Raw genomic sequence first — 25,532 nt, forward strand, 5'->3', positions numbered from 1 at the left:
TAATTGAATGGCAATTCCTCCCACATTACAGTTTCAAAATTCCTTACAATGTTTTTCTGCAGCATTCTTACAGTGACAATACAGTAATGAAGAACTGGTCATTTATCCACTAACAAGAAGTATCCCAATTTGAATATCATGTCTTCCCGAATTATGAGATATTTGCCGTTGCAACTGCTTTATCATGAGAGGATGTGGTCTGGCTTCTTTGGTTTTCAACCACATTGTATCTGGTGACTACTGTAAGCATTTGTACGGAACATGGCCTGTAAGTGCTACAATGTATCTGCTAGACTTCTATGGCCCGAGATCTAGCACGCTCTTTGCGCTAGTGTGCTTAGGACTCTGTCATTGTCGAGGGACATTACAGCTGTAAGCATGCAACTACAAATCATTGTGTGTCTGTTTACAGTAGACACTGTGTTCTAGTGTGCCATCTGGTCTTCATTTGATGACCACATCCACAAATAGAAGTTGGTGGTTGCCCACTAACTCCATCATGAATTTGATGTTCTGGTGCAGCAAATTCAGGTGTTGTTGAGTCTCATAGGTGCATCGTCCTTGTGGCCAGATTACTATTGTATCATCTACATACTGAAAAAAGCACGAGGGCTTGTAGATGGTCAATTCCAGTTTCTTCTTCAAATGCCTCCATAAACATATTGGCCATCATTGGTGATAGTGGACAGCCCATCCCTGCTCCATTTGTTTGTTCGTAATAATTTGCATCGAACAGAAGGTAGGTTGATGTAAGCACAAATTCAAACCACTTGGTTAGTACTGGCACAAACTTTTTCCTATGAGGTTTAGGGCATCTCTTAGTGGGATCCTTGTGAAAAAGAGATACTATGTCAAAGCTTCCCATGAGGTCTTCTTGAACAAGTCAAACAATTCTGGAGCTGCTGAATGAAATGCACCAAACTTTGTATATGATACTGTCATTTGCCCACAAGACGGCTGAGCATCGCTGTCAGACGTTTCGCTAATTCATATGTTGGTGTGCCAATAATGCTAACTTGGACAAAGAGGCATTTCTTGCTTGTGTAGATTAGGTAGTTCGTAAAGTGTAGGTGACACAGCTGCTCATGACTGATGTGTCCTCACTGTCTTTTCGACTGGGAATGTATGTTGGAGGTGTTTGATGGTCTTCCTCTTCATTCAGTTGATAGGATTGTCCTCAACTTTCCTGTATGTATTGTCCTCTAATAGGTCATCCAATTTTTGTTTGTGTACGTGATGTGGTAGAAGCACCTTTGTCTGCTGGCTGGATGACTGTCTCAGAATCATCTCATAGCCACTTGTTTAAGTGCTTTTCTCTCTTCCTAAGAGACATTCAGCTTTGGCAGAGCTGCCCTGGTAAGTGTACAGCATGTTTCAAATTTCATTTCCTTTGCACATCCCATGTAAGTGCAAGAGCAACCTGTTCCATAACACTGATAAATTCTGCTGTTGGTATGGCCATTGATGCTGGTGCGAAATTTAGCCCCTTTCCTAACACAGAAAAGGTAATATTGTCAATTATTTTCTCTGTATGGTTAATGACAGTTCTCCGAGGTTCTTCTTGCAGTGGTTTAGCCGTACGGTGTTCATACTTAGCAGTTTGTCTGCAGGTGGCTGATTGCCATGCCTTGGCTTGAGATCAGCTATCTGCATCTATTCACCCCCATGAGCCAGGGGAGAGCATCAACATCAACTGCAGGTGGAACGAGAAGTGTTCTCTTGAGGTGTCGCTGAGTCTGCATCGGGTGTACTGGATCCTCTCCCTGACTGGGGACAGGCTGGCTCTTCTCATGATCCAGGTCGTGGCTGGAGTTCTGATGTGATGAAGGACCTTCACGTAAGGTGGTACGATTCGGTTCTCTCGGCACCTCAGCAGAAACCTAAGTGAGGCCAAAAGGTGCTCCTTCCTGTTCTGAAGCTAGTCAAGCTTCTTAATTTTGCTGTGCATCACCTCCCCATAGAAGTACAAGAGCTGCGATTTCAAGTTCTCTTGTGTAGCAAAATCTTTAATAGTTCTAGGGTATTCAGCCAGATGCCATCATCTCAAAGGTGTGATATTTCGGCAAGCCAACTTTTTACCATCTTTAGGCATTCTGGATGACTGGGTGACACGTGCTGGGTGCTGCCAAGTTGTTGCAACAATCCAACACCTCCTAGGATTGCATTGTCAAAGAAGCTGAAGAGATCCAACTGCATGACAGGCTAATAGATAAGGACACCAATTTTCAAGTAAGCAAGGCCTGGAACGCAGGCTGGAGCATGACCAGGACACAGCAGGAATCTATGCAGAGGTTGGCTCCTGTCGCAGCTGAGGGGGGATGAAAAAGCATGGTCATCTTGCCAGCAGAGATTCGTATCCAGTGCCAGCCATAGTGCTAATAAAGCCCCTGAATCGACACCTGACACAGTGCTTCCCCCATCATGGCATCAGGTCCATTCCACAAGGCACTGGCTGGAGGGGGTGGCAGGAGTGAGGAAGATGTAAAAGCAGCACCCAGCAACACCCAGTCACCAGGAGCACCTGAAGATGAAAATAAGTTGGCTTGCTGAAATATCATGTCTTTTAGACAACAACACCCTGATGAATACCTGAGATCTACTCAAGATTTTCCTAAAAATTTAAAATCATATATATGCAATACTAACAAAAAGTATACCTCTCAAAACAGAAGTAGCTGTGTTGTCGCACGGTCTATTATGTGTCACTTAACTGTGAATGTGGAGTTTCAATAAAATGGTTAAAACAAAGCAGAATGGAATAGCACACACTCTTGCCAAGTGAAACATGTGGACATGGTAAATCAGTTTTTGTAAACCCACACTGCAGTAGTTAAGTATCAAATTCCATAATGCTCATAACTATTCAGATCTGTGTCACTAGTTGCTCCATTCCCATTTTCAATCATCTCACTGAAAGTACATGTTTATATTTTGATAACAAATAAAGGAAGATTATACAACAACAACTTCTATTTTGGGAAATGTAACTCTGTAAGTAATGGATGAGTTAACATATACTGTTTCAAGTTAATGTTTAGCCTTTTGTCAAATAATATATCAACTGCGAACCTGATGGCACAACTGTATGTTACACAGGACTGTACCTTCAGTGACTCTTGCTTCTCTAGTCTTTATATCTGTTGATCTGCAAACATATGTACACAAATGCAGTTTTACAGCTAAATCATATTGATAGAGAGCAGAATTTATACATCTAAAAACAATTTTTACTCAGTTTTAATTGAGCTTTGTAAGTAAATTGAATTACAAAAATTTAACAAGTGCTTCAACACGTTACATTTGCAGCATAGTTCTGCAAATGAATATAAATAACTATCATCTTCAACCATACACACATAAATTCTCTCTAAATCTTATTTCAGGCTACCAAGAGGTTCTAAGAAACACCTAGAATAAAAGTGAGTGGCTATGTTTACAGAAAATATACACATTTTCTTATAACACACATTAAAAGTCTTAATTGCAAGAATAACTATACATAAATTGTAAAGATTGCTAAACTACTACAAATCAACATTACAGCTCTAAAGCATAATACAATACAAATGACAATAGCTATACATGAATATCAAGGTCTTTTATGTAGTTTATTATACTACTCATCACTACCAGCAAAACTTCGAAAGGATCTCTCTATGCATGTGTGGAACATGTTGATACCACATGCACAGTTGTGTCATTCAGTACCACAGGCACAAAATAGTGATGAAGTTTTGCCCCACTTGTGGAGAGTGTCTGCACACCTCCCATGGCCCTTATAGAGGCAATTCAGAGTGATCCAAATTGCCCAAGGTTGGTCAAATCCAGGGGGGCTTCACATTGGTGCAGAGCAGTTTCACATATTATGGAGAACAATTTTGTTGCTGACAGCATTTCCATTCAACAATGGCATTGAATTAATTTTTAGTAAGAATCCTAGCTGACAGAAGTGAGATGTTTTTTCTTAATCTTTTTCGATCCACAGGTAATACATAATTTGGTACTGCAAGGTCATGGAGTGTGACTCAAAATAGATAACAAGTATGTGGGAATAGATCATATTGACCCAATGAAGCATTTACCTATTTCATATGTCACTGTGACCGACATATGTTAGTACGAGAATTGCAATGGTCTAAGATGAGAGTTTATAAATCATAAAAAGTTCTTACTTAGGTACTCTTCGGGACAGATGGTTTCAGTTTAATTTAACTGCATTTAAAACTAAATGTAACATGCTGATAAGAAGAGTGGATTTCACAAGGTACACAATTTTCTAGTTTCAGAAAAAAGAATGCCACAGTGAAATAACAAAATATGATAACTGTCATTTCATTAAGTACATCAGGCAGAATGCAAACAATGTCATGTTCACACAGTCTCTCAAAAAATTATGGACTTTACATAAATATTCATTGACTGTGAGGTTGTGCCATGTGTATGTTATATCTTCAGAGTATATAAAGTTACATTTTTTGTCATTATCTTAAAAAGTTGAGTTGAGAACCACATACATTTACTTCATGTTAGTAGAGCACGAGCTGCACTTACTGATGCAACAAGTGATTAAAAACTTAGTGAAAATTCATTTATTTGTTATGTTTTGAGTTGGTGCAGACAATGTAATTTTAGCTATTGTGCACAAGGTCTGCTGTTCTTTGTTCTTCCTGTATTTAACACAAGAAGATGTCAAGTTTCAACCAAAATCAATTCCATATCGAGAAACTCACCAAATGTGATAATTATGCGAATTGGAAGTTCTCAGTACAAGAGCATCTAGAGCATGATGAACTTTGGGACTGTGTATGCAGTACCAATACTAATTCAAAGAAAGAAGTCAAGGATGCAGTCAATTTCATTATTACATCCAATCAATTATGTGCATATACAACATGCACCTAAAGCTAAGGAGGTTTGAGAGAAACTGGAGTAAGTTTTCGATGATAGCTGTTCATTAAAACGATACATGGCATTACTGAACCATCCCCTTATCACTACAGAATTGTCTAGAAGTTTTGAAAACTATGTGAACAATATCATGTCAACCACTCAAATTATTATAGGAAATATTAAATTGGAAGTCAATGATGAGTGGCATGAAACTCTCATGTTGGCCAGCTTGCCTGAAATGTACAAGCCAATAGCAATGGGGACAGAAAGCTCAGGAATAATAATTTAAATAGATCTAATAAAAACAAAGCTTTTACAATAAATAAAATGCCCAGGGTGTTCAGCACTCTTCACCAGCAAAGGACCTTTTCCAGGAAAACAAGTGCACAAGCTAAACACAGCAAAAGGAAATAAGGGATCTGGGTGTTTCAATTGTAACACAAATGGCCACACTGCTGCATACTAAAGAAAAAGATGAGTAAATCTGAGGAAGAAAAAACTTTCGCCGCAGGTTTCTTTACATTCAAAGAATGTAGGTGTATGGTATGTGGACACATGACATGGTGTATTATACACACAAAACGACCAGTACCTACTCTGTTGTTCCCAGCTTGTTGTGGAAATATGGGAAATGTCAATATGATACTGAATGGTCATGAATATGTGATGGTACAAGATGGTGGCAAGTATAGGTGTACATGATGTTACTGCTAAGCTAAATTACAGCGATGTAGTTAAAGAGATAGCTTGTGTGAAGTCCAAAGATGAACTTAAAATGTATAGTGAACGTATTTCAAGTTTACAATCAGTAATCTTAGGATTAAGAAGAGAAAATGACAGCCTAAGGCATGAAAATATGGACCTTAGGTCGAAACAAAGCATGGGTGTACTGCCAAAAATTAGATCCTATAAGTTGATGGAATGGAAGACAGTGAATGGCAAATGTAAAGCACAAGGCAAAAAAATGTCACCTACAGTGAGTAAACCAAGTTTCGAGTGTGAAAACAATTTTAATATCCTTTATTCCGAAAACTGTAGTCAAGTGACTGGATCGAAACATGAGGTAAATTCGAGTGTGTCTATGGAAAACGTTAAAAATCTTCACAGCAAAAAAAGTGAAAACTCACGCAAAACAGTTAGATTTGCCCTACCTGCACCTCAGCTCTTACCAGAAACCAATAGCGATAAATGTGAAAGTGTGAAATGTGGCGAAAACGAATTTCGTAAACTATGCAGTGGAGAAACAAACAAAAGAAGGGTAAAAAATACGATTGTCAAACCGTCGAAAAAAAGGTACAACGTTCTCTTGTTAACAGACAGCCACGGCAGAAATTTGGCAAGTGTTTTACAGGACAATAACAAAGATATCCAAGCAATAGGAATAGTGAAACCAGGTGCAAGTACGAAATATGTTGTTGATGTCGACCTGCAGGGAAGAGAATGAATATGTAGTGTGTATAGCTGGTGTCAATGACATCACGAGAAATGAAGAACGAAATTGCCTAGCAAGCCTGGAAAACTTCCAAGAAGCAAATAAATCACGAAACACCATTCTTACAACGCTGCCTCACAGGTACATTCGTGTGCAAATAAGTTGATTCGAAAAACAAACATTAAAATGAAACAAATGTGTGCTCATTTTGGCAAATGTAAAATATTAGATATAGGCAAACTGAAAAGAAGCCTACATACCACACATGGTATGCACCTAAATTTTGAAGGCAAAAAATTCTTGTGTGACAAAATATGGAAAATTATCAAAGAAAAAGACGATTTAAACAGAATTCTCAGTCACAAAGTAGACAATGATCTTTTTTTTAGAGGAAAGCAAAATAAATTAACCCTTGTATATCAGAATGTCCAGTATGTAACTAATAAAACAGAGCAGCTGAGTGTTTACCTAAATGAAACTAAGCCACACCTCTTCCTAGCGAGAGGATTGGGATGCAAGGAAGAATTACAAACTTATAAACTTGGTGGTGTGGTCTTCAGTCCTGAGACTGGTTTGATGCAGCTCTCCATGCTATTCTATCCTGTGCAAGCTTTTTCATCTCCCAGTACCTACTGCAACCTACATCCTTCTGAATTTGCTTAATGTATTCATCTCTTGGTCTCCCTCTACGATTTTTACCCTCCACGCTGCCCTCCGATACTACATTGGTGATCCCCTGATGCCTCAGAACATGTCCTACCAACCGATCCCTTCTTCTTGTCAAGTTGTGCCACAAACTTCTCTTCTCCCCAATCCTATTCAATACTTCCTCATTAGTTATGTGATCTACCCATCTAATCTTCAGCATTCTTCTGTAGCACCACATTTCGAAAGCTTCTATTCTCTTCTTGTCCAAACTATTTCTCGTCCAGGTTTCACTTCCATATATGGCTACACTCCATACAAATACTTTCAGAAACGACTTCCTGACACTTAAATCTATACTCGATGTTAACAAATTTCTCTTCTTCAGAAACACTTTCCTTGCCATTACCAGTCTACATTTTATATCCTCTCTACTTCGACCATCATCAGTTATTTTGCTCCCCAAATAGCAAAACTCCTTTACTACTTTAAAGTGTCTCATTTCCTAATCTAATTCCCTCAGCATCACCCGACTTAATTCGACTACATTCCATTATCCTCATTTTGCTTTTGTTGATGTTCATCTTATATCCTTCTTTCAAGACACTGTCCATTCCATTTAACTTCTCTTCCAAGTCCTTTGCTGTCTCTGACAGAATTACAATGTCATCGGCGAACCTCAAAGTTTTTATTTCTTCTCCATGAATTTTAATACCTACTCCTAATTTTTCTTTTGTTTCCTTTACTGCTTTCTCAATATACAGATTGAACAACATCGGGGAGAGGCTACAACCCTGTCTTACTCCCTTCCCAACCACTGCTTCCCTTTCATGTCCCTCAACTCTTATAACTGCCATCTGGTTTCTGTACAAATTGTAAATAGCCTTTCGCTCCCTGTATTTTACCCCTGCCACCTTTAGAATTTGAAAGAGAGTATTCCAGTCAACATTGTCAAAAGCTTTCTCTAAGTCTACAAATGCTAGAAACGTAGGTTTGCCTTTCCTTAATCTTTCTTCTAAGATAAGTCGTAAGGTCGGTATTGCCTCACATGTTCCAGTGTTTCTACGGAATCCGAACTGATCTTCCCCGAGGTTGGCTTCTACTAGTTTTTCCATTCGTCTGTAAAGAATTCGTGTTAGTATTTTGCAGCTGTGACTTATTAAACTGATAGTTCGGTAATTTTCACATCTGTCAACACCTGCTTTCTTTGGGATTGGAATTATTATATTCTTCTTGAAGTCTGAGGGTATTTCGCCTGTCTCATACATCTTGCTCACCAGATGGTAGAGTTTTGTCAGGACTGGCTCTCCCAAGGCCGTCAGTAGTTCCAATGGAATGTTGTCTACTCCGGGGGCCTTGTTTCGACTCAGGTCTTTCAGTACTCTGTCAAACTCTTCACACAGTATCGTATCTCCCATTTTATCTTCATCCACATCCTCTTCCATTTCCATAATATTGTCCTCAAGTACATCGCCCTTCTATAGACCCTCTATATACTCCTTCCACCTTTCTGCTTTCCCTTCTTTGCTTAGTACTGGGTTTCCATCTGAGCTCTCGATATTCATACAAGTCGATCTCTCTTCTCCAAAGGTGTCTTTAATTTTCCTGTAGGCAGTATCTATCTTACGCCTAGTGAGATAGGCCTCTACATCCTTACATTTGTCCTCTAGCCATCCCTGCTTAGCCATTTTGCACTTCCTGTTGATCTCATTTTTGAGACGTTTGTATTCCTTTTTGCCTGCTTCATTTACTGCATTTTTATATTTTCTCCTTTCATCAATTAAATTCAATATTTCTTCTGTTACCCAAAGATTTCTACTAGCCCTAGTCTTTTTACCTACTTCATCCTCTGCTACCTTCACTATTTCATCTCTCAAAGCTACCCATTATTCTTCTACTGTATTTCTTTCCCCCATTCCTGTCAATTGTTCCCTTATGCTCTCCCTGAAACTCTGTACAACCTCTGGTTCTTTCAGTTTATCCAGGTCCCATCTCCTTAAATGCCCACCTTTTTGCAGTTTCTTCAGTTTTAATCTACTGTTCATAACCAATAGATTGTGGTCAGAGTCCACATCTGCCCCTGGAAATGTCTTACAATTTAAAACCTGGTTCCTAAATCTCTGTCTTACCATTATATAATCAATCTGATACCTTTTAGTATCTCCAGGGTTCTTCCATGTATACAACCTTCTTTCATGATTCTTAAACCAAGTGTTAGCTATGATTAAGTTGTGCTCTGTGCAAAATTCTACCAGGCGGCTTCCTCTTTCATTTCTTAGCCCCAATCCATATTCACCTACTATGTTTCCTTCTCTCCCTTTTCCTACACTCGAATTCCAGTCACCCATGACTATTAAATTTTCGTCTCCCTTCACAATCTGAATAATTTCTTTTATTTCATCATACATTTCTTCAATTTCTTCGTCATCTGCAGAGCTAGGTGCCATATAAACTTGTACTACTGTAGTAGGTATGGGCTTCATATCTATCTTGGCCACAATAATGCGTTCACTATGCTGTTTGTAGTAGCTTACCCGCATTCCTATTTTCCTATTCATTATTAAACCTACTCCTGCATTACCCCTATTTGATTTTGTGTTTATAACCCTGTAGTCACCTGACCAAAAGTCTTGTTCCTCCTGCCACCGAACTTCACTAATTCCCACTATATCTAACTTCAACCCATCCATTTCTCCTTTAAATTTTCTAACCTACCTGCCCGATTAAGGGATCTGACATTCCACGCTCCGATCCGTAGAACGCCAGTTTTCTTTCTCCTGATAACGACGTCCTCTTGAGTAGTCCCCGCCCGGAGATCCGAATGGGGGACTATTTTACCTCCGGAATATTTTACCCAAGAGGACGCCATCATCATTTAATCATACAATAAAGCTGCATGCCCTCGGGAAAAATTACAGCTGTAGTTTCCCCTTGCTTTCAGCTGTTCGCAGTACCAGGACAGCAAGGCCGGGGGGGGGGGGGGGGGGGGGTTTATAAACTTGTACTGCAGAAAGACACGCAAAAGTGGTGGGGTAGGCATTTACAGTAGAAATGATGTAAAATGTGAAAAAGTTAAATGGATAGGTTGTAGCAGTAAAGCTGAAGTATGGAAACAACAGTCTTATTATAGCAGCACTGTATAGGTCACCTGGAAGTAACACAGAAGAGTTTCTAAATTGCCTAGAGGACTTGCTGGAGGGGACAGCAGTGTATAAAAACCACTTGTTGCTTGTTGGAGTCATTAACATAGACTCATTAAATAATAGTGTTAACTATTTGCACTATATGAATGTATTACAGTGTTATAAATTTAAACAAATGAACTCAGAACCTACAAGAGTCACTGCAAATACGAAGACATGCATTGACCATGTTCTCACAAATGTAGGAAAAGAGAAAGTAAATGTAAACACCTTAGAAAACTACATTTGTGATCACAGAGCCCTTACTATGGAAATTGATGTAGAGCATATAGATGTAACTGAAAGTGATACACTTATATACAAAAGAAAATTTAATTATTCTAAACTTAAGATGGCACTACGGAATGAAAAATGGGAACCAGTGTACAATGCAACTGAAGTGAATGAAAAATGGGAATATTTCTATAAGTTATTCAGTAACACTTTAAATGAAACCTGTCCTTTAGTTAAAAAAGTAAATAAAGATGTAAACCATAAAGCCAAGAATCACCATTCTGAAATTATTGAACTGAAGGAGAAAATGAAAGATTGCTATATACTTTTTAGAGATACTAAACTACAATATTTCTCAACCAAATATAAACTGCTCAGAAAAACATACAGAGTCCTTGACTAACCTAAAAGCACAGAAATATACCTCTGAAATAAGGAACTCTAGCTGTATCAGTAAGACTATCAGTAAGACTGCCTGGAAAATAATGGATAAAGAAAGTGGGAAACAGAATTCCTATGAACAAAGCAACATAACATTAAAAGAAAATGGTGAAGAAATAAATGACCCAAAAGAAATGTATGAGAAATTTATACAGAAGTTCAGTACAGTTGGTACAAATGAAGTTTGCGTCAAGCCACAAAATTTTAGTCTTGCAAAATCTAGCCAGTCCCTTTATATCCACGGCATTACTGAGAGGGACGTCCTAGCAATCATATCAGCACTTCGACCAAAAAGGTGTTGTGGCTGGGATGACATTTCACCTAAACTGCTAAAGGAATGAAGGGATGAAATAGTGAAACCCCTGACTCACTTGATAAATACCTCCCTGAGAAATGGAGTATTCCCAGACCTTTTGAAAATTACTGAAAAGGATTAAAAACTGACACTAAAAACTACAGGCCAATATCATTAACCTCAGAACTAAGCAAATTGTTAAAGAGAGTAATACTAAATCAAGTTGAATCATATTTCACCAAACACAATCTGTTAAACAACCTACACCATGGATTTAGAAAAGGGAGATCTTCTACAACAGCAGTAGCATCTTTTATACATGAAATATTAAATAAGCTGGACAAAAGTGACAAGGTAATAGGCACTTTCCTAGATATGAGTATAGCCTTTGATACTGTGAATCATACCATTCTTCTGTGCAAGCTATAAGAGTACAGGTTGAGAGGACTAGCCTTGAAACTACTTACCTCCTATTTGAAAGGCAGGAAACAGTGTTAAAGCTAACTTATCAAAATAATGAGCAGCTGCTAACAACCAAATCAAACTTCAGGACACTTCAATGTGGCGTGCCTCAAGGAAGCATACTAGGGCCTTTTCTGTTCCTTGTATATGTAAATAACTTATTTGAACCCCAAAATTGCATGGTCGTAAGCTATGCCGATGACATAGCCTTCATCAGCTGTGGCAGTGATATGCAGTCTGCAGCTAACAGTACCGAGATAAGTTTCAATACTCTGTCCGCATACCTTACAGCAAACAAGCTTCTTGTAAATAAAGACAAAACGGTAATAATGAAGTTCATCCACAGTTATAATGCTGCCATAACTGATACTGTATTTACATCCCCATTGGGTCTTGCATATGCAAATTCACATAAATTTTTGGGCATCACTGTTGATGAACACTTATCATGGAAAGAACATGTAGATAATATTTGCAAGAAAATCAGTAGAAATGTGTATCTACTGAAACGGGTCTCAGCCTTCTTGGACCATGATACTTTAAGGCAAATATATTTTGGGTTAATTCATCCGCACCTTCAGTATGGTATTGAGATATGGGGTGGGGCATCAGCAGTTCATATAGATAGACTTTTTAGATTACAAAAAAAGGCAGTAAGAATAGTAGCCAAGGTAAAGAAGAGAGAGCCTTGTAGAGACTTCTTTAGAAAATACAAAATTCTTACGGTGTACTCCATGTATATACTGCAGTCATGTTTGTGAAACAAAATCCTGAATTTAATATGAGAAACAGTAATGTACACAACTATGATACACGGGGAAGGGAAAATTTTCATAGAATTGTGACCAATAAAAAGGCAACGGACCACAGCCCACACAGAATGGGAGCAATTTTCTACAATGCACTACCCTGTGAACTCAAGAAAGTAAATCTAAATATGCTTAAGAGTAGACTGAAGCAATTATTAATAGAGAAGTGCTGTTACTCTATAGTGGACTTTAAGCTGTAGTGCCATCTTGGAAAACAGTGTATATAGACAATGTCTCCGGTCTACCAGTGGTATGAAAAAATGTAATTATACACTATATTATGTGTACAGTATAAGCTAAATTGTGTTACACTATAGAGGGATATATTTGGAGTGCCCTTTTGAAAAATAATGTGTACAGACATGTGTCTGATCCATATGTTGTTATGAAAGAATGTAAATATTTTACTGTATAAGTGTAAAGTAATCTAAACTTTCCTGACAATGTCCGAAAACTTTGTTATATGGACAGAAAATAAATAAATAAATGAAAATGGAAGAGTTCAGGTAAGCAATGCTAGTCTGTCACTTAGTCAAAAAATGGTCAAGTACATTTGCAAAGTAAAGTTTAAGCATGACTATTGACATGCACAACAGAGAGAGAAGGTTTGAGTGTTCAATGGCAGTGGTAAATCTAAAACCTGCTCATAATTTACATGTCATTATTCTGTGGCATTAACACATGGGAAATTTGAATTTAAATAAGCTATCAGATGTACCAATGGAGTGACCTTGTCATCTGCAAGGAGTGGAAAACCTGCCCCATCTACCATACAACTCCAAGCAAAGCAAAGAAAGACTTCTACTTAATAATAATGGAACAAAACCTTCATAACCATTAGAGCTGATTGACATACACATTATGTGGCCCAAGGAAACATAATCACTGGGAGATATGAAATATTTCATCACATTCTTAGATTATTATTTCAGGAATATGCATGTATGTTTTCTAAAATATAAATTCCTTGTACTGGAAATTTTCAACACTTACTTAAGTCTAATGGAGAATCAACTGGAGGGGAAAATAAAAAAACAATTGCTCAGACATTGGTAAGGAGTACTGTAACAAATAATTCAAGACTTTCTTAAACAGAGGTCCTATTCAGCATAAGATAACTATTGGTTACTCTCCTTAGCAGAACTGGGCTCAAAGAGCATATTAACAGAAGAACAGAAGAGAACACTGGAGGAAAGATCTAAATGTATGTTATTCAATGCTGGTTTTCTTTAAACAGTTTTGACTGGAGGCAACAGCAATATCTTCCTGTATTATTAATTGGTCACCTGCCAAAGTAAGTGATGGAAACAACTTTGGAGGTATGGTAAGGTACAAAATCTGATATACTATACAAGACTTTTTGGATCACAAGATATGACTAATTTCCAAGGAAAAATACCAAAAGTGGGATTTCAAAGTCAAGGTAGCTGGTATTTGTTGGCTATCATGAGTTTACCAAAATCTTATCTTGACACAAACAACCTGAGAAAGAGTATAAATGTATTTTTTAGGAAATCCACAAAAATGTAACCTATATCTATACTTCTATATAAAGACAAGTTATCTTCAACTTTGCAACCAAAAATCTAGGAAACTAATTGACTAAATTACTTTAAAAATTTCACATGATACTCTAATAAATGTTCAGATGGACATATGTTATATATTTTGTAATATATATAATATATAAATATATATGTAATACATGAAAGGAGATTTTGTTGCCAAAAATCTGAAGTTCTCGACTCATTTCTTCACATTTATACAGACACTAATGCACATCTACACAGGCATGAAGTACGTTTTTTTTTTTAAATACATATAATATAAAGACATACGTAATGTATAAAGGGGAAACATTGCTACAAAAACTCTCAAAAAGTTCTTGACTGATTTACTTCAAATTTTGACATGATACACTAATAAACATTCAGATAGACACAGGCTACATACTTTTTCAGTCTTTCTTGCAGTCAGTTTCAAATATGATAGGAAGGCATATAAACCACTGCACAGTTTGTTTCTCAGGTGTATATTCTTTCTACTTGCATATAATTCCAAATAAAAATGGTATGCACAACAATGTGCTGTTTTGTTTTCTTTCTCGCAGTTGATTTTACACAAAACAGGAAAGGTTTATTTATGGCTTACTGCTTTCTGATTAGAATACTATAATAGAATCCATATCATTTGAAACTTCGTTATCCTACCAATTCACAGATTATTCTACCATTGAAGCTACTATTGTCACAGATCTAGCAGTTGAAGGTATCTGTTGTACTCCATATATCAATGATCTCAATTGATTTACCCATTCACTGTAAGCGATTTCAATTTCCAATTGAGAGAGAGAGAGAGAGAGAGAGAGAGAGAGAGAGAGAGAGAGAGGGGGGGGGGGCAGTAGGAGATTAAGACATACATCCAATTCCCATACATATTTAGCAACTTCAAAGCACTGCCAGGTTCAGTACTAAAATAGAATTGCACCATACATCTGAAAAAACATGGAAACATCTGAAGAAATCAGGAGATCAGGTGGAAGAAACACAGACAACATTTAATTCACAAATCATAATGAAACTTTCATCACATGCACGAGTGGTGGTGGTGGTGAATATAAATCAGCTAATGATGCTGTGATTATGATACCTACATAATTGAGGACAGAATATCAACAGATATTAACCATATGAGATTATATCTTATGGCCAAGACAGTGGCTGTTCAGTATGGGCAGAAATAGGATGATGACCTCAATTTATTTTGTTCAGTTCCACGTCAAAATGATTCTCAGCCTGCTGATGTGTTATCATCTGTTCATGATCGTCAGTGCAACAAGGCATTGGATTAAGAATATGATTCACTGATGAAAAATAAAATGTGGTCATTGGAAAATCAATCTGACCAAAGGGAAAAATAACTCGCTACAAGGCAAGATTAGGGGTTGAAGGACACGTTCAAAGAAAGGCATCAATGATGAATTATACTAACCAGTTGTGAAATACACTTCAGTTCATTACCTATTTCACTGCTAAATATAATCTAGAAATGGGTCAGGTGACGTAGCAAGTGCATTTTTGCAGTGGGATGTTGACATCATAATTTGTGTGCCACAACCAGAGATGTAATCAGAATGCATCCAAATATGTTTGTTACGTAAGTTTCTGTATAGTTTCAAGCAAAATTAAATCTAATGTTGAATAATGTACTACTGGAAATACGATTCGGAAGTAAAGATTTTATTCCTGTACATGTATAAGGGGCATTCAAATGAAGCCCGGTCACTAGTGTAAAGTAACGGTAATGATTTGATTAACTCAAAAATGTAGTTATGCACAGTACACATACTCAAAAATAGTTGCCAAAACTGTTGGCACATTTATTCCATTGCAACATTAGCTGGCCGATTCCATCCTTGAAGAAGCTAGTAGGCTGCTGTCGGATCCAGACCTGGACCCAGTCACACACTTCGTCGTCCTTAGCAAATCGATGTCCATGAATATCTTGTTTTACAGGTCCGAACACATGAAAGTCATACAGTAAAGGGCGGGACTGTACGGTGGATGTTCCAGCATTTCCCACCAAAACTATTGCAATGTCGTCTTCACTGCATTGGCCATGTGTGGGCGGGCATTATCATGCAGGAGGATAACGCCACTGGACAACATGCCTCGACATTTCGACTTGATGGGTTGTCTAAGGTTCTGTAAAGTGGCTTGATAACACTAGGCATTGATGGTGGTTCCCCATTCCAGGAACTCAACGACCAGTGGACCATTGTGGTCAAAAAAGAAGGACAGCATGACCTTGCCAGAACTGGTGTGCCGGCCTTTGATTTCTTTGGAGGTGGTGAAGTCACATGTTTCTTCTGCTTCCTCTGACGCTTGCTTTCCAGCTGAAAATGGTGACACCATGTTTCGTCACCTCTGACAATATGCAACAGTAGGCTGTATTACTCCTCATGATAATGCTGCATATTACTCAAAGACAGCGTCATTCGACTACTGCGCTGTTCGGTGGTCAGTTGGTGGGGAACCTACTGGGCACAGATTTTTCGAAAGTTGAATCACTCCTCATTGTTCCTGCTTACTCGCCTGCATGTTCTGTAGTGGACAATAACTTGTGTGACCACCTTCTCTTCGATGTGAAACTACACTGGCAGTATGCAACATCAAATGGTGCACATGCGTCAATCTCTCTACCAATAGATGGCACCTCCAAACCCGCAGTTAAGTGGTGCCACCTTATGTGTACGGCAAAGGTAGATTCACTGACCATGTTTCATTTGAATGAACCTCACAATTCTATAGGCAAATCAATAATGTTATTCCTTGGTGTGTGTGTGTGTGTGTGTGTGTGTGTGTGTGTGTGTGTGTGTATAAATGATATACTAATTTCTTTTAGTCATTAAGCACAACAATTTAGATATCAAAGAAAAGCTAAAAGAGAAATTTTCCCTAAAAGGCATTGGCAAAGAAGCACTGTACTGGCATGAACGTAACCAGAAATTGTGAAATGAATGTGATTATCAAATGAATCACAACAATGAAGTATTACACTATTTTTGAATGTAATATTACAGACCAGTTTGAACTCCCATTGAAATACAAGCAAAGTTTAACACCAATCCTACTGACAGAAGAAACAACAGACTACAGCCAAAGGGTAAGATGTTGATTATATCTTGCACTAATGATAAGACCTCATATTTCATGTGTCATAAATAAATCAACACTGCAAAGATCTGAGAAACCAATAATGGGTCAACAGAGTTATTTTCTGGGAACTAAGGATCTATAACTGCATTTCACCACACAAAACTCCTCAGAAATAACTGGTTACGTGATGCAGAGTGGTTCAACGATCTAGTATATATAAAGTACCATACTGGTCTCCCCCCCCCCCCCCCCAAGAGGGCTAGTATTCATGGAATTTGTGCAAGCAAACTGTAGAGATTTCTGCAACGGAATCGAAGTACATGGCAATGGCGTTGGTAGGTCAGGAGGCTTGGGCTTCAACAGGTGTGAAATAAACTTTTTCTACGAAGGAATGATGTGATAATTTTACATTGCAACAACTAAAGCACAATAAAATGTGCCATCTACAGACTATCATCATCTAAGGATAAAACATATAGATAAATTTCTGCACTTTCTAAGAGAAAATGTTAAATCTACAAACATTTTTATTGTGTCCATAAAATAAGTTAATGTTCTTGGGGGGGGGGGGGGGGGGGGGGGTGTCAGATATTGGACTGCAAATGATTTTATGCTCCAGCAGTCACTTATAAGATTGCGGAGTCTTCATAATATTTGCTAGTTGTGAGGCTAGTTCTGTGCTATACATGATCTTTGGAGTAAATACAGTTACATTTTCTGTCATTTTAGGCTGTATAAGCACTGGCAAACAGTTAGCAGTATTGAAATGCCAAATATGCTAATACTACCACAAACTCAGTTCACACATCGAAGTTTAAATAAATCTTTTTGATAAAAGCAGTAAAGGCAGATGTCAACACAGCGATTATCAGAGTAATATAAATACCTGTAAAATTTACCATGAATCTGAGTACTTTACAGAATTTAATGTAGCTTCGAAAAGATTGTGGGATATGTTATATTCCCATTGTAAATTTATTTATTTATTTAGATTTTTTGCATGGAGTCATCAAAATGATGGTTTTTGCAAATGTCAAGTAAAAATACAAACATAAAATACATTTAGATCTTAGCCTTACAGGAAGTAGTTAAACAGTAAATTGATGCTTGTCAAAATACTTTCCATCTTACACATATTAATACAGCCAATGATTTTTTATACATTATTTTACAGCTCTTATGTTTAACCATTTAAAATTTGTTGAGTGAATAGACACACTCTTCAAAACAGAATTCTTTTAGCTTTGATTCGAATTTCTTTTTATTACTGTTCTGGCAGTTTATTATGCCATATCAGTCCATTAGTATGTGTGTTCTGGTCCGTCATTTTTAATCTTGTTCATTGTCGGTAGTAATTTTCTTTGGACCTGGTGTTGTGGTCATGTATATTACTACATTTAATTACTTCAGTTTTCTGTGAGACAAAAAAAGTAATGAATTTATAAAGATACAAAGAGTATATGATGAAGGACTTGTGTTGTCTGAAAACATCACAGCAAGAGTCTTTATAGCCTAGTCCATGTATAATCTTTAACCCTCTTTTTTGTAGCAATAGTACTCTTAAGGTGAATGTCTGCAGCACAACCCCATATTTCTATATATTAGCTAGGATGGGGATAGATTGTCCCATAATACACAGTTTTAAGCAGTGAGTGGGCACGATTTTGGACAGTTGGCTAAGTAGATACAGCCCATTCCTGACATTTTTACATACAGCGTTAAATGTGGCTAATCCACCGGAGGTTTGAGTACAGATGGACCCCTAGAAATTTACACTTGTTTACTTCCTCTGCCACTATGCCGCATACCTCATTTAGGCACAAGTGGTGTGAGCTGCCAGTTGTAAATATTAGCATCTGGGATTTATTTACAAAATTGTGCATGAAAATATTAACTTAATTCTAGTATCCCACTACTTGCTGAAAATTTCTGTTCCTCACAATCTTTACCATGAAATAAAACTGAGGTGTCATCAGAATAATTTATAGTGTGCAAGTTAATGGCATGTACAACGTTATTAATACGTGCTAAGAAGAGGAAAGGGCCAAGAATTGAGCCTTTAGGGACTCCCTGTGTCACTGTTTCACTTTTGGATTTGAAAGTTAAGATCTTATTGCCAACCTAATGTGTAAGTTTGGTACATTGTTCCCAATTCACCAGATAGGTGGATAGAAGTTTCACTGATGCAACAATGATACTGTACACCCACAGTTTTTTTAAGAGAAGCTCGTGGTTTACTGAGTCAAATGCTTGGCTCAGGTCGAGGAATATTCCGACTTTGTGCATACCCCATTCTATATTGCTATATACTTCATAGAAGAAACTGGTAACAGCAGTGGCTGTACTTAGGTCTTTCCTAAACCCATGCTGCAATTCAGAAAGCATTTTGTGTCTTGAGAAAAATTTTGTGAGTTGTGATAGGCTAACTGTTTCAAACATTTTACTGAAGGTAGGGATTAGTGATATCGGTCTATAATTTGAAGCTACTTCTTTATTTCCCTTCTTATGGACTGGCTGAATTACACTTATTTTTAAGGCATTTGGGTATATGTTTTCATTAATACTACAGTTAATAAGATAAGTAAGGGGTTTAGTTATTTCATTGGCACATTTCTTTAACACTACACTTGAGATACCATCCTCTCCAGATGAATGCTTGTTCTTTAGCTTTTGTATTGTATTAAATATTTCCTGTTGATTCATCTCCATAAATTTGAGCTCTATACCATCCGTGACATTATTTGGTGAAGATTCTACTGAAAGGATACCCACTAAAGCAAGTAATGCAGTATATCATATAGTTGCACCCTCTTAACTATAATATACAACAAATATTTTGAAAGCAATATTTCCAGTGTGTTGAAGTGTGCAATAATTAAATGTTTGTTCAAGGAAAGCTCAACGGAAAACATTGGAAACCATCAGACATTTTCTAGTCTTCCAATCTTGCAGAATGTATTGTAACTGCAAACTAAATTCAAAATTTTATTTCATAATATATTATTACTCTAAGTGACAAATTTGGATCCCAACAAGAAAAAAGCACTATGAAAGCAGTAAACAACTTCCTCAAGAGGCCTAGCTTTCCTATATATTAGGTAATTATGGGATTAGTGGCAATGCTGTGTGGCGGCTTACACTACCCACAGGGTAAAAAGCAAAGAATGATTCTCATTTCAAAAAGCAGTGATCTATAGTTATAACTTGGGTATACCACTACAAGCTGCCGCTCAAGACTCCTTGCTACAGCCAATTCTGTTATTATTGTTCAAATTGCAGATAGATAACTAAGCTGCAATTGTGTTGAAATCCTAGCAAATAAATTAAGCAGTTTTTCCATCCCCTATGAAACCTACCTCCACTCCCACTGACCACATCCTTCATATAATTACATGTGTGACATAATTTTATCTGCTTTGTGCATTTGTGTTAAGACACATACACACTAGAACAACAAAGGCCAACATATGCCAGCCAACTGTTTCGTTGGCGAGATCTGCTTAGTGGGAGTCAATGAAGCAATTGGCATTTGTTGCGGTCCAGTCTGCTGGCAGCAACATCAAAGTGTTTACAGTTAGTTGGCACTGGGACCCCCCTCCTGGTAGATGCCAGGTCAAATGTTTGTTTGTTTAGTAGTGATTTGTCGTGTCTCTGCAACGAGTGTGTATTTAAGTTTATCAAGACAGCCACAAGTCGCATTTAGCATGTTTTATAGATCAGTTTGGCTCTTTAATTTAAGAAGAGAATCATCAGAGACTCTGGAATTTATAGTTTAAACTACAGTAGTTGACCGCTAAATTAAAGTGTAAAACCAGTCAATACTAAAATTCGAAGTGCGACTTCTGGCTACCCTGAAAATGTTAATTTCATCAGTCGCCGTTTCCCCTGTAGGCAATGTCTGTTCTCACTACAGGTGCAAATTTACTGTGTTTAAAAATACTAGAGTACGGAGTGGAATATAGAGAGAGAATAAAAACTGATAGAGGTTTATCGTGAATGGGAATGTTTATGAGCCCCTCAAACTGTGATTATAAAAACAAATGGAAAAGATCAGACGTGTAGAGTGTAATAACCCAGATATCAGAAAGTGATGCGCACAATGTGAAAAAGAAAACAGTGTCTTTATTGACATATTTTCGCAGTGAATGACAAAGAGGAACAAACAAACTGGGAATGACAACTTCCTGCCCCAGGCACAGCTTTCCGAAAAGAGGTGTTATGTACGGAAATTTTAGGGTTCTACACAATTCATAACAATTCAAACTCTGCAGCTTTCGTTAGGGAAAACTTTATGAAATAGCCCATATGCCAATTCAGCTTTAAGGTAGACATTAATTTTGTCCCACCATATGGCTCCCTACGTTTTAAAAGAGGTCGTCTATCAGTGTAGTTTCTTCTTCTACTTCTTTCTCTGATGATCAGCTTCTTGCAGTAAAATAAATGCTGCACATGTGATGAGTGCTAGATCCCCTTCTTCCCTCATAATGTCGGCCAATGAAATTTTAATTAAAATGCTACGTTATAACAATAACAAAATAGGAGCAACATTGGCAAGTTATCAGAGCCAACTGTGATTTCACATGGCTGAACCCCTTGGTCGCAAGTCCTTCATTTGGTGTGGATGATAAGCTGAATGCCAGAGCATTGCCCACCAACATTCAGCCGATTCCAGTCACCATCATTCGTTGGCTTAGTGTGTATGAACCATTACAGTCTGAAGAGCAGTTAGGGGTAAAAAGAGAAAACATTCAATTACACAGTACTTGCCGAAGTACTTTTGGAAACAAACGGTTCTCCTTATCAAATACTACAAATACAGCTGAAGGCAAATCCGAAAGACAATATCAACATAAGTAGCTACGAATTGTCTGTATGTATGTGTACTCTAGCTTGAAAAAGGATTCACTGGTAAACCAATAATTTTTCAGTCTTATTTATGTGCTTGTCAACGATTCAGCACCCTATTTTTTTACATTCTACCAAGACTTCCCATTGTCATAAATAACTATGAAGTCACACTGATTACCTAAAATTACAACAAAGGCCTGATTAAAAATAAAATTTGAAGTCACAGTTTTTTTGCTTCTTGAAAGCTAAAAATAACATGTATTTTACTAGCAACCATAATACATAATTACCCCTATGCTTCAGGTCTGCCACATCCAAATCAGTGTTTTGCACCTTTGCTTGGAAACCAAACTGTCTTTTTGCCCTACTGTGATTCAGGAACTATTTCTGCTGGCAGTTCAGTGGTAATATTTAACGTCTGAGGCAGGTAACAGCCCTATATTATAGTCACACTATCCTAAAAGGACCTTCTGTTTGATGGTTAATGATAATTCCTTACAGAAAATCTGGTTTTGGGATTGCTTCTGAAACCCTTCTGAAGATCTAATGCCTTCATGGTGGTCATGCTAGCAACACACAGTGGTTCTGTATTCCAGACACAACTAAACATAGTTTTGCAGAACAACTTAGAAGTAACAACTGTCTATGTGCCCCTCATTCCTATAAGAAACTCACACTACGGTACTTTAGGATATTAAGTGCCATGTTATTCAAATCTACATCTTGATCCATACACTAGAAACTACAGCAAAGAGCATGGCATAGGATACTCCCCATTACATTAAATATGGGGGTTTCTTACAGTTCGAATTGGTAATGGAGCACGCGAAGAATGACTGCTTGAATGCCTCTTTGTGCACTACCATCAGCCTAATATTTTATTTGTGAACACTACAGTAAGGATATGTAAAGAGCTAATAGTATATTCCTAGAGAGCTGAATACTCAAAGAGCTTAATTTCATTTCTTAGTCACCTCTTTGTAGTATTTGGCACTTTTGGTACAAGTGTTTTGTAGTAAAGTAGATCAACAGGGCATACCGTATGTTCGAATAGCCCTTTGAGCGGATCTCTGAAAATGTGAAGTATTAAATATTGTTGACACTGGTAGCAACAGCACAATTTCTTACAGGTGTACGTACTTGTAAAGCTTCATGCACAACTCCTTGTATTGGCATACTCATTTCAATCTATAAATGTACTGGTGTTTGCTTTTTACACGCCAATGTTGTATGACCATAGTTACAGCACTGTACAAGAACATCAGATTAAGTGTGAGACCAAAGCTTCGGAAGAGGAATACTTCTTTAATATATTTAATATATATAATATATATTAATAATATATATAATATATATTAATAATATATATAATATATATTAATAATATATATAATATATATTAATAATATATATAATGTCTTCAAATTGAAAAGTACAGTTTTACTCGGTGGGGTGTGTGGTGGTGGTGGTGGTGGTGGTGGTGGTGACGGGTCAGATGGCATAGTGGAAATACTGCTGACAGTAAAGAATGTTTTATTAAACTTCGGTACATGCTTTGTCGAAGCTCAGCGAGGCAGAACATACCTCACTCTGTTGAACCTGGCCAGTGCTTACAAGTGACAGCTTCTGCCCTGGTGAGAGGATGCTGCATAGGCACCCTGTGTTGTTGACTGCAGGCGTATGAACAGCCAGCGGCCTCTGTAGGCCGTGGCTGTTAAGTCAGAGTGTGCTGCTGCATCATCGGCAATGGCACCTGGAGTGGCCCCTTGGCCCTGAATGCATTCACCATAACAGTGTGTGGAGACTGCTGTGCATGGGATTCAACCCGCTGCCTCCTGGCAGGAGTTAGAAGGCAGCTGGCAATGAGGCACTGGGTCCTGTGGGGAACATAGTGCTGTGACGACAGGTGCAGCCTGGTCTCAAACCCATGGTTTCTGTGGCAATGCCATGTTGTCTTGCTGTCCTGCGTGGCCATGGCATTGTGGTGGTGGTGGTGGTGGTGGTGGTGGTGGTGGTGGACACCAACGGAAAGAAATGCTTCTGCCTCAAAATTCAGACATTTATATTGCCCTGAGATGCATTTTTTGACAAAAACCTGGCACCTTGTCACATTGCCCTGGTATAGCGACACTGACCTTTCTGCTACGGTTATTACTGCCATGCAGTTTCCCACTCAGTGTGGATAGTCTCATCTCGCAATCCCCTTACATGCATGTTATTCTTACCCATGTCATGACACTGAAGCCTATGGCTGCTAATGCAATATTTCATGGCAGCTTTCTCACCACTTGTTACTTTTGCTAAAAGACTGGGTAGCAATATTGTACTGCCCCCTCCATGGAGAAGACCCGGACCATTGGGTTTTGCTTCGGTCCGGTTCTCTACTTAAATTACCTTCACTTTTTATCTTTAAAACAAGTACATACTGCTAGATTGGTTATTCTCAACTTCCATACAGTTACTATATTAATCTTCAACTTCATATATATCTATTTTTCTTCCCTCACTCAGGGAATCCAGTTAACAGGAACTTGGATTATCCAGGATCAGGTTTCAGAAGGACTCTGTTTCAGATACGAAAAAGCTATGCAAAGCAAAACCAGCATCACTTTGGCACTAGGAACTGTGACACTCAAGGTCACTGTTACGTCACCTCTACCATCCTGATATTTTTTCACATGTTGCAATAACTACTCCACAATGATTTGCTGTTCCTCTGGGGCTATCATCTGACTTAGTGAATGGACCAGGCTTTGTTCCCACGTGGTGTTTAGAAAGATATGGTTTTGTTTGGTTAATATCTCTGGAGCTTTTTCTGCCCAATGCAACTCCCCTGTGTTACATTTAATAGAGTAAATCCCATCATTGTAGCTGGTAAATAAAACTTAGGCCCTGTGATATCACAGTTAGCCCCACTAGCAATCCACTGCCTTGCAATTCCAAACAAATCGCACCCTTGGGCTTTCCTTGCTCATAGCAACTAGCAACCATTAGCACACTTATGTACCACTCTCTGGGAATATGGTTTTGTTACCATCATCGATAGAGTAGCATGGAGAGCTACATCAAACCAGTCTCAGGACTGAAGACCATAACAACAACCATCATCAACTTTTGGCATGGATGCCCTCTGCTTTAGCCCTGAACAACTGCATGATGCATGTGCTTCCACCCACCATGAAGTTGCAAGTCAGGCATAGGCCACTAACAATACCCCCCCCCCCCCCCTCTTCCCCAGTTACTCGCACTGGTCTCCCAGCTGCTGTGAGCTTCAGTGGATACGTGTTCACCGTGTAACATTCCCACAATGCATGCTTGGTCACTACTGGAATCCTCCCTGATATGTAGAACTGTGCATCTCACTTCCCTGGCTGTCTGGTTCTGCTACCAATTGTAATTCCCACAGTAATCCTTGCACCTTTCTCAGTGACCTGAGATACTGCTCAAGAGACAGCAACACCAAACTTAACACTTAATGTAGTGCCTGATGAATGCCTTTCTGCAAGATCGTCAGCTCCACTCTTGAATCCCAAATACAATTCCATAGTGACTACAATAGTCTTATCAGCATTATTCTTGCATGTCAGCATTATTACTGCATCTAACCCTTGCAACCATGCTTGAACTGCCTCCAAG

At 38.1% G+C, this 25,532-nt stretch overlaps 1 protein-coding gene across 3 annotated transcripts in view; it reads right to left on the reverse strand.

Moving 5' to 3' along the window:
• LOC126457598 (inositol-3-phosphate synthase 1-A) overlaps window positions 1-25,532 on the reverse strand; it is a 70,578-nt gene that overhangs the window by 26,279 nt on the left and 18,767 nt on the right. The window lies entirely within an intron of this gene.

This window comes from Schistocerca serialis, chromosome 2 (genome assembly GCF_023864345.2).
Source record: "Schistocerca serialis cubense isolate TAMUIC-IGC-003099 chromosome 2, iqSchSeri2.2, whole genome shotgun sequence".
Classification (NCBI taxonomy): Eukaryota; Metazoa; Arthropoda; class Insecta; order Orthoptera; family Acrididae; genus Schistocerca; species Schistocerca serialis.